Source organism: Oncorhynchus mykiss, chromosome 18, assembly GCF_057628025.1.
Source record: "Oncorhynchus mykiss isolate SJ-2025 chromosome 18, ASM5762802v1, whole genome shotgun sequence".
In the NCBI taxonomy this organism is placed as follows: domain Eukaryota; kingdom Metazoa; phylum Chordata; class Actinopteri; order Salmoniformes; family Salmonidae; genus Oncorhynchus; species Oncorhynchus mykiss.
In genome coordinates this window covers 11,217,501-11,227,500 of record NC_143039.1, presented here as the reverse complement: position 1 = coordinate 11,227,500, position 10,000 = coordinate 11,217,501, and the positions used below count along the sequence as shown (strand labels likewise).

Genomic DNA, 10,000 nt, shown 5'->3' with positions numbered 1-10,000 from the left:
GGATGCTAGTCTATATCCTGTTTCTGTAGTGTTACGTAGCTAGATATACAAGTCAACTCCCTGGACAGGACTCTAGTCTGTCTCCTGTTTCTGTAGTGTTAGCTAGATGTACAAGTCAACTCCCTGGACAGGACGCTAGTCTGTCGCAGGGCCTTAGTTGGCATAGTCACAAAATGGCGGTCTGAAATTCCCTTCCTTGACGATAAAGGTTATGGGCATTAAACCGCCCCCACTCTGGAGCAGGGTGAATCTTATGTTTAGTTCTAGTTTACAGTCTGATGGGAACCCCTTCTATTCTGGAGGCTTACTCTACTCTACTGGCTTTCACAAAATGGCAGTTTGGATTCTGTTTCCCCTTTTTCAATCTGACACGATCAACCCTTTGAGAAGCTGTTTATACTCGTGAGTCCTCATTCAGTTTACAATCTGAGACTCTGCCGTCAACCCCTTCTATTCTGAAGATAGTTGGAGTCCTCATTCAGTTTACAATCTGAGACTCTGCTGTCAACCCCTTCTATTCTGAAGATAGCTGGAGTCCTCATTCAGTTTACAATCTGAGACTCTGCCGTCAACCCCTTCTATTCTGAAGATAGTTGGAGTCCTCATTCAGTTTACAATCTGAGACTCTCACATCAGCCCCTTCTATTCTGAATATAGTTGGCGTGGTCACAACATGGCGATTGGTTCTTCCCTTCCATGGTCCCTCCCCTCAGCCTCACCACTCCTTCTGGCTCTTCCATGGTCCCTCCCCTCAGCCACACCTCTCCTTCTGGCTCTTCCATGGTCCCTCCCCTCAGCCACACCTCTCCTTCTGGCTCTTCCATGGTCCCTCCCCTCAGCCTCACCACTCCTTCTGGCTCTTCCATGGTCCCTCCCCTCAGCCACACCTCTCCTTCTGGCTCTTCCATGGTCCCTCCCCTCAGCCACACCTCTCCTTCTGGCACTTCCATGGTCCCTCCCCTCAGCCTCACCTCTCCTTCTGGCTCTTCCATGGTCCCTCCCCTCAGCCTCACCACTCCTTCTGGCTCTTCCATGGTCCCTCCCCTCAGCCACACCTCTCCTTCTGGCTCTTCCATGGTCCCTCCCCTCAGCCACACCTCTCCTTCTGGCTCTTCCATGGTCCCTCCCCTCAGCCACACCTCTCCTTCTTGCTCTTCCATGGTCCCTCCCCTCAGCCACACCTCTCCTTCTGGCTCTTCCATGGTCCCTCCCCTCAGCCACACCTCTCCTTCTGGCTCTTCCATGGTCCCTCCCCTCAGCCACACCTCTCCTCTGGCTCTTTGTCTTTGTCTTCCTCTTCATCACTTTCCATTTCTCTTTTATCCCCTCACCTTACTCCTCCCTCCTCTGTTTTTCCTCATCACCTCATTGTCACGTCTTTGTTTGCTCTCTCTCTCTCCCTTCCTTCCTCTCTCCCTCTCTCTCTATCTCTCTCTCTCTCTGTCTCTCTCTGTCTCTCTCTCTCCCTTCCTTCCTCTCTCCCTCTCTCTCTATCTCTTTCTCTCTCTGTCTCTCTCTGTCTCTCTCTCTCCCTTCCTTCCTTCCTTCCTTCCTTCCTTCCTTCCTTCCTTCCTTCCTTCCTTCCTTCCTTCCTCTCTCTCTGTGTGTATTCCAGCCACGTTGTCAGTTTATCAAAGCAGACAAGCCCATTATGTTTTTATAAGCCCAACCACTTTCCCCTTTCCATTTAGACCCTGTCCTCCTCTCCCTCCCTCCTCTCCCTCCCCACCCTCCCCTCTCTCCCTCTCTCCCTCCCCTCCACCCTCCCCTCCACTCCTACTGCGCTCCTCCTCTCCCTCACTCCTCTCATTCGCCGGCAGCAGTGTGATTGTGTAAAAGTTTTATAATGGAACAAGGGAAAGGACTTAGCATGCGGCAGGCAGACGATGTAACATCCTGCGCAGCTGATTAAATATGAATAATTATTCTAAGCGCTGTTGGTAGGGCAGATTACACAGGACATGTGTAGAACCATAACTCTGGAGAGGCTCGTACTCAGCCCTCTATCTCCCCGGTGTTCCGTTCTGCCAACGGATGGAGAGGTGGAGCACGGAGGAGAGGGAGGATACATGGAGGGAGGATGAGGAGATGGAGTCTCCTGAGATACGTTAGTAGTTAGGACCGTAGTGTTTACTACACCGTAGAGGACAGGAGATGATGAGGAGGAGGGAGGATGAAGAGATGTAGTCTCCTGAGATACGGTAGTAGTTAGGATCGTAGTGTTTCCTACAATGTAGAGGACAGGAGATGATGATGAGGAAGGAGGATGAAGAGATGTAGTCTCCTGAGATACGGTAGTAGTTAGGATCATAGTGTTTCCTACAATGTAGAGGACAGGAGATGATGATGAGGAAGGAGGATGAAGAGATGTAGTCTCCTGAGATACGGTAGTAGTTAGGATCGTAGTGTTTCCTACAATGTAGAGGACAGGAGATGATGATGAGGAGATGTAGTCTCCTGAGATACGGTAGTAGTTAGGATCGTAGTGTTTACTACAACGTAGAGGACAGGAGATGATGATGAGGAGGGAGGATGAAGGAGCCTCCTGAGATACGGTAGTAGTTAGCACCGTAGTGCTTCAGTAGAGGATAGAAGGGATGTAGTGTATGTACGCCGTGTCCTACTGAGTAATAGAACACTAGATGGTAGATGCTTTCGATGTCCTGGTGGTCTGTCGTCTGGTGTTCTGTCGCCTGGTGTTCTGTTGTCTGGTGTTCTGTAGTCTGGTGTTCTGTTGTCTGGTGTTCTGTAGTCTGGTGTTCTGTCGCCTGGTGTTCTGTCGCCTGGTGTTCTGTCGCCTGGTGTTCTGTCGTCTGGTGTTCTGTCGCCTGGTGTTCTGTCGCCTGGTGTTCTGTCGCCTGGTGTTCTGTCGTCTGGTGTTCTGTCGTCTGGTGTTCTGTCGTCTGGTGTTCTGTCGTCTGGTGTTCTGTCGCCTGGTGTTCTGTTGTCTGGTGTTCTGTTGTCTGGTGTTCTGTCGTCTGGTGTTCTGTCGTCTGGTGTTCTGTTGTCTGGTGTTCTGTCACCTGGTGTTCTGTTGTCTATATCCAGACAGCACTACATAGCAGCATTACACACTGTTGTACTGTACAGTGCTGTCTGTCTGTCTGTCTGTCTGTCTGTCTGTCTGTCTTAACAGCGTTTGTCTTTCCATTAGGTTTTACATTTGTGAAAACACTACACTGGCGAGAGGAATTGGCCAATTAAAGGCGGCCATATGTTTCCCATTTTGAAAATTTACTAATTTAATCGTCCATGAGAACGATTCAGAGTAATAGATGGACATGATGGAAACATTTATATGTGACGATGCTTATGACAAAATGTGTTTCGTACCAATATGACTGACCCTGTAAAACAACACCTATCATACTACTATGACTGACCCTGTAAAACAACACCTATCATACTACTGACCCTGTAGAACAACACCTATCATACTACTATGACTGACCCTGTAAAACAACACCTATCATACTACTGACCCTGTAAAACAACACCTATCATAATACTATGACTGACCCTGTAAAACAACACCTATCATACTACTATGACTGACCCTGTAAAACAACACCTATCATACTACTGACCCTGTAAAACAACACCTATCATACTACTATGACTGACCCTGTAAAACAACACCTGTCATACTACTATGACTGAACCTGTAAAACAACAGCTATCATACTACTATGACTGACCCTGTAAAACAACACCTATCATACTACTGACCCTGTAAAACAACAAATATCATACTACTATGACTGACCCTGTAAAACAACACCTATCATACTACTATGACTGACCCTGTAAAACAACACCTATCATACTACTTTGACTGACCCTGTAAAACAACACATATCATACTACTACGACTGACCCTGTAAAACAACACCTATCACACTACTACGACTGACCCTGTAAAACAACACATATCATACTACTATGACTGACCCTGTAAAACAACACCTATCATACTACTGACCCTGTAAAACAACACCTATCATACTACTACGACTGACCCTGTAAAACAACACATATCATACTACTATGACTGACCCTGTAAAACAACACCTATCATACTACTATGACTGACCCTGTAAAACAACACCTATCATACTACTATGACTGACCCTGTAAAACAACACCTATAATACTACTGACCCTGTAAACAACACCTATCATACTACTATGACTGACCCTGTAGAACAACACCTATCACACTACTATGACTGACCCTGTAAACAACACCTATCATACTACTATGACTGACCCTGTAAAACAACACCTATCATACTACTATGACTGACCCTGTAAAACAACACCTATCACACTACTATGACTGACCCTGTAAAACAACACCTATCATACTACTATGACTGACCCTGTACAACAACACCTATCATACTACTACGACTGACTCTGTAAAACAACACCTATCACACTACTATGACTGACCCTGTAAAACAACACCTATCATACTACTATGACTGACCCTGTAAAACAACACCTATCATACTACTTTGACTGACCCTGTAAAACAACACCTATCATGCTACTATGCCTGACCCTGTAAACCAACACATATCATACTACTATGACTGACCCTGTAAAACAACACCTGTCATACTACTATGACCCTGTAAAACAACACCTATCACACTACTATGACTGACCCTGTAGAACAACACCTATCACACTACTATGACTGACCCTGTAAACAACACCTATCATACTACTATGACTGACCCTGTAAAACAACACCTATCACACTACTATGACTAACCCTGTAAAACAACACCTATCATACTACTATGACTGACCCTGTAAAACAACACCTATCATACTACTATGACTGACCCTGTAAAACAACACCTATCATACTACTATGACTGACCCTGTAAAACAACACATATCATACTACTATGACTGACCCTGTAAAACAACACCTATCATACTACTGACCCTGTAAACAACACCTATCACACTACTATGACTGAACCTGTAAACAACACCTATCATACTACTATGACTGACCCTGTAGAACAACACCTATCATACTACTATGACTGACCCTGTAAAACAACACCTATCATACTGCTATGGCTGACCCTGTAAAACAACACCTATCATACTACTATGACTGACCCTGTAAAACAACACCTATCATACTACTATGACTGACCCTGTAAAACAACACCTATCATACTACTATGACTGACCCTGTAAAACAACACCTATCATACTACTGACCCTGTAAACAACACCTATCACACTACTATGACTGAACCTGTAAACAACACCTATCATACTACTATGACTGACCCTGTAGAACAACACCTATCATACTACTATGACTGACCCTGTAAAACAACACCTATCATACTGCTATGGCTGACCCTGTAAAACAACACCTATCATACTACTATGACTGACCCTGTAAAACAACACCTATCATACTACTATGACTGACCCTGTAAAACAACACCTATCATACTACTTTGACTGACCCTGTAAAACAACACCTATCATACTACTATGACTGACCCTGTAAAACAACACCTATCATACTACTATGACTGACCCTGTAAAACAACACCTATCACACTACTATGACTGACCCTGTAAAACAACACCTATCATACTACTATGACTGACCCTGTAGAACAACACATTACACTGCACCTATCTATGAAATAACATGCATGGAATCATTTAGTAACCCCAAAAAATATTTTTTATTTTTTCAAAGTAGCCTCCCTTTGCCTTGATGACAGCTTTACACACTCTTGGGGTTCTCTCAACCAGCTTCATGATTCATTGGTTGGTCACTTGGTATTCTATTCTCTCTCTGTCTTTACCTCATTCTGCTCTCTGTCTCTGTCTTTACCTCATTCTGCTCTCTTTCTCTGTCTTTACCTCATTTGTCTCTCTGTCTCTGTCTTTACCTCATTCTGCCCTCTGTCTCTGTCTTTACCTCATTCTGCCCTCTGTCTTTAACTCATTTTGCTCTCTCTCTCGCTCTCTCTCTCTCTCCCTCTCTCTCTCTCTCTCTCTCTGTCTTCACCTCATTTTGCTCTCTCTCTCGCTCTCTCTCTCCCTCTCTCTCTCTCTCTCTCTCTCTGTCTTCACCTCATTTTGCTCTCTCTCTCGCTCTCTCTCGCTCTCTCTCTCTCCCTCTCTCTCCCTCTCTCTCTCTCTCTGTCTCTCTCACTCTCCCTCCCTCCCTGTCTCCCTCCCCTCAGTCTCTTATTCCGATATTCTGATATGTAGAATGTGTCTCTGTGTGGCTCTGAGCAGCACACGGGTCCACTCTCAAGTCATTCATTAAACTGACCAATGTGGGTCCTAAATGGCATCCTATTCCCTGGTCAACAGTAGGGCACTACTAACCTTGTGGGTCCTGGTCAACGGTAGGGCACTACATAGGGAATAGGGAGATTTGGGATGCAGACCGTGTATTAATTAAGCAGAAGTGTATCCTCCCCAAAAATGTAAGCTATTAATTGGTGATTAATTGATGCAGTGATTTGCCTGCGGCGAGCAGCCACTAATCCTTGTACCGCTGCTGTGTGTGTGTGTGTGTGTGTGTGTGTGTGTGTGTGTGTGTTTGTGTAAAGGCATGACTATCTCGTTCCAGTTGAGTTGACACCATCATTGCTATGTCCTTCAGGCAGCAGAGAGATATCACCTAGAGATAGAGAGAGATATCACCCAGAGATAGAGAGAGATATCACCCAGAGATAGAGAGAGATATCACCCAGAGATAGAGGGAGATATCACCCAGAGATAGAGAGAGATATCACCCAGAGATAGAGAGAGATATCACCCAGAGATAGAGCGATCACCCAAAGTTAGATAGATATATCACCTAGAGATGGAGAGATATATCACCCGGAGATAGAGCTGATGGAGGAGGAGGAGGAGAAGAGAGAGAGGGGGATGAGGGAATGGAGGAGGAAGAAATTACATGCCATTAGGCTAGGAGGTGTAAGTGTTCTGCCTGACCTGCTAATTAATGATTGGAGCGTTGATAATCAGATTGCTATGCCTTGTTTAAGAACGAGTAAGATGAGATGAGATGAGAGAGAGAAGGAGGCAGAGAGGGAAGGAGGGTTAGACATTTAATAGAGAGAGAGAGAGAGAGAGAGAGAGAAACAGAGAGAGAGAAACAGAGAGAGATAAACAGAGAGAGAGAGAGAGAGAGAGAGAAAGAGAGAGAGAGAGAAAGAGAGAGAAACAGAGAGAGACAGAGGGAGACTTTACTTTGCCTCCTATAACGGTACATATGAACGTTTTGTTAAATGTGATTCGCCGTGTGAAACGTCCATCTTTATACTTCACTCCGCTCCTGGAGTCATCTCCCCCCGCCCCCTCTCTCTCTTCCCACACAGACTTAGCCCTGCCCCCTCTCTCTCTCCATGACGCTTCCCACACAGACTTAGCCCCGCCCCCCCTCTCTCTCTCCATGCCGCTTCCCACACAGACTTAGCCCCGCCCCCTCTCTCTCTCTCCATGCCGCTTCCCACACAGACTTAGCCCCGCCCCCTCTCTCTCTCCATGCCGCTTCCCACACAGACTTAGCCCCGCCCCCTCTCTCTCTCTCCATGCCGCTTCCCACAAAGACTTAGCCCCGCCCCCTCTCTCTCTCCATGCCGCTTCCCACACAGACTTAGCCCCGCCCCCTCTCTCTCTCCATGCCGCTTCCCACAAAGACTTAGCCCCGCCCCCCCTCTCTCTCTCCATGCCGCTTCCCACACAGACTTAGCCCCGCCCCCTCTCTCTCTCTCCATGCCGCTTCCCACACAGACTTAGCCCCGCCCCCTCTCTCTCTCTCCATGCCGCTTTCCACACAGACTTAGCCCCGCTCCCTCTCTCTCCCTCCATGCCGCTTCCCACACAGACTTAGCCCCGCCCCCTCTCTCTCTCCATGCCGCTTCCCACACAGACTTAGCCCCGCCCCCTCTCTCTCTCCATGCCACTTCCCACACAGACTTAGCCCCGCCCCCTCTCTCTCTCTCCATGCCGCTTCCCACACAGACTTAGCCCCGCCCCCTCTCTCTCTCTCCATGCCGCTTCCCACACAGACTTAGCCCCGCCCACTGTCTCAAGGAGCTCGTTTGATGTTCCTCGACCACCATACCACTTGCGTTCAGTCTGCACGGTCAGTGCATCACATGCAACAATGTTATTTGTGAATGTTTATTACGATCCCCATTAGCCGTGACGTTAGCTAGTTAGCTAATCTTGCTCGGGTTCAACAATGAATACGATGCTGTTTTCACTTTGCTTCTTTATATAAATCCAGTGTTCTATAATGGCACTATTAGTTTGTGTTTCTTACACCTGCAAACAGCTAGTTTGTCTTTTCTTCTCTTTTCTTTCAGTCAGAGAAAATGTAGCTAGCTAATACATGTTTTCAGTCAGAGAAAATGTAGCTAGCTAATACATGTTTTCAGTCAGAGAAAATGTAGCTAGCTAATACGTGTTTTCAGTCAGAGAAAACGTAGCTAGCTAATACGTGTTTTCAGTCAGAGAAATCGTAGCTAGCTAATACGTGTTTTCAGTCAGAAAACATAGCTAGCTAATACATGTTTTCAGTCAGAGAAAACGTAGCTAGCTAATACATGTTTTCAGTCAGAGAAAATGTAGCTAGCTAATACGTGTTTTCAGTCAGAGAAAACGTAGCTAGCTAATACAGCCTGATACCAGTGATGGCGGAGGCCTAAATCAGCATGTTTATTGTACAACAGTATCTTCTAAATCGAAGAGGAATAGACAAAAGCATCTTATTTATTTATTGAACCTTTAATTAACTAGGCAACTCAGTTAAGAACACATTCTTATTTACAATGACAGGCCTACGCCGGCCAAACCCGGACGACGCTGGGTCAATTGTGCGCCGCCCTTTGGGACTCCCAATCACAGCCGGGTGTGATACAGCCCGGATTCAAACCAGGGACTGTAGTGACGCCTCTTGCACCGAGATGTAGTGGTTCAGACCGCAGCGCCGCTCGGGAGCATGAATATGTTGGCTACATGAAGTAGTTTTAAGAGACAACATGTAGCCACAGATTACATCGTCCCCCTAGGAAACACTGACCAACACGTTGTCACAATAACTCCTCCCATAGTCATCTGTTGTCATGGCAAACAACACTGCACTCGATGTGCCCAGGAATCTTTCATTTTCCACGATTCCAACAGTTCACCCAAGTGTTCTGATCTAAATCGCAATTGCAACCTTTGGTTAAAAATAAGCCCTATATATTTTGTTGCTCATATCGTGCAGCTCTATGTGGCAGTGTGGAAAGGACCTCAGAGCGCAGGAAATGTATGAAAACGTCCAAGTGTGTCAAAGTCAAAGAGTTGCCAGTCAGTAAAACCAGTTGCCAGTCAGTAAAACCAGTTACCAGTCAGTAAACCAGTTACCAGTCAGTAACCCAGTTACCAGTCAGTAAACCAGTTACCAGTCAGTAAAACCAGTTACCAGTCAGTAAAACCAGTTACCAGTCAGTAAAACCAGTTACCAGTCAGTAAACCAGTTGCCAGTCTGTAAAACCAGTTACCAGTCAGTAAAACCAGTTACCAGTCAGTAAACCAGTTACCAGTCAGTAACCCAGTTACCAGTCAGTAACCCAGTTACCAGTCAGTAAACCAGTTACCAGTCAGTAAAACCAGTTACCAGTCAGTAAACCAGTTACCAGTCAGTAAACCAGTTACCAGTCAGTAAAACCAGTTACCAGCCAGTAAAACCAGTTACCAGTCAGTAAACCAGTTACCAGTCAGTAAAACCAGTTACCAGTCAGTAAAACCAGTTACCAGTCAGTAAACCAGTTACCAGTCAGTAAAACCAGTTACTAGTCAGTAAAACCAGTTACCAGCCAGTAAAACCAGTTACCAGTCAGTAAAACCAGTTACCAGTCAGTAAAACCAGTTACCAGTCAGTAAACCAGTTACCAGTCAGTAAAACCAGTTACCAGTCAGTAAAACCAGTTACCAG

At 46.0% G+C, this 10,000-nt stretch overlaps 1 protein-coding gene across 4 annotated transcripts in view; it reads left to right on the top strand.

The window, feature by feature from the left end:
- pcdh17 (protocadherin 17) overlaps nucleotides 1-10,000 on the top strand; it is a 163,504-nt gene that overhangs the window by 70,185 nt on the left and 83,319 nt on the right. The gene's annotated exons all lie outside the window — the stretch shown is intronic.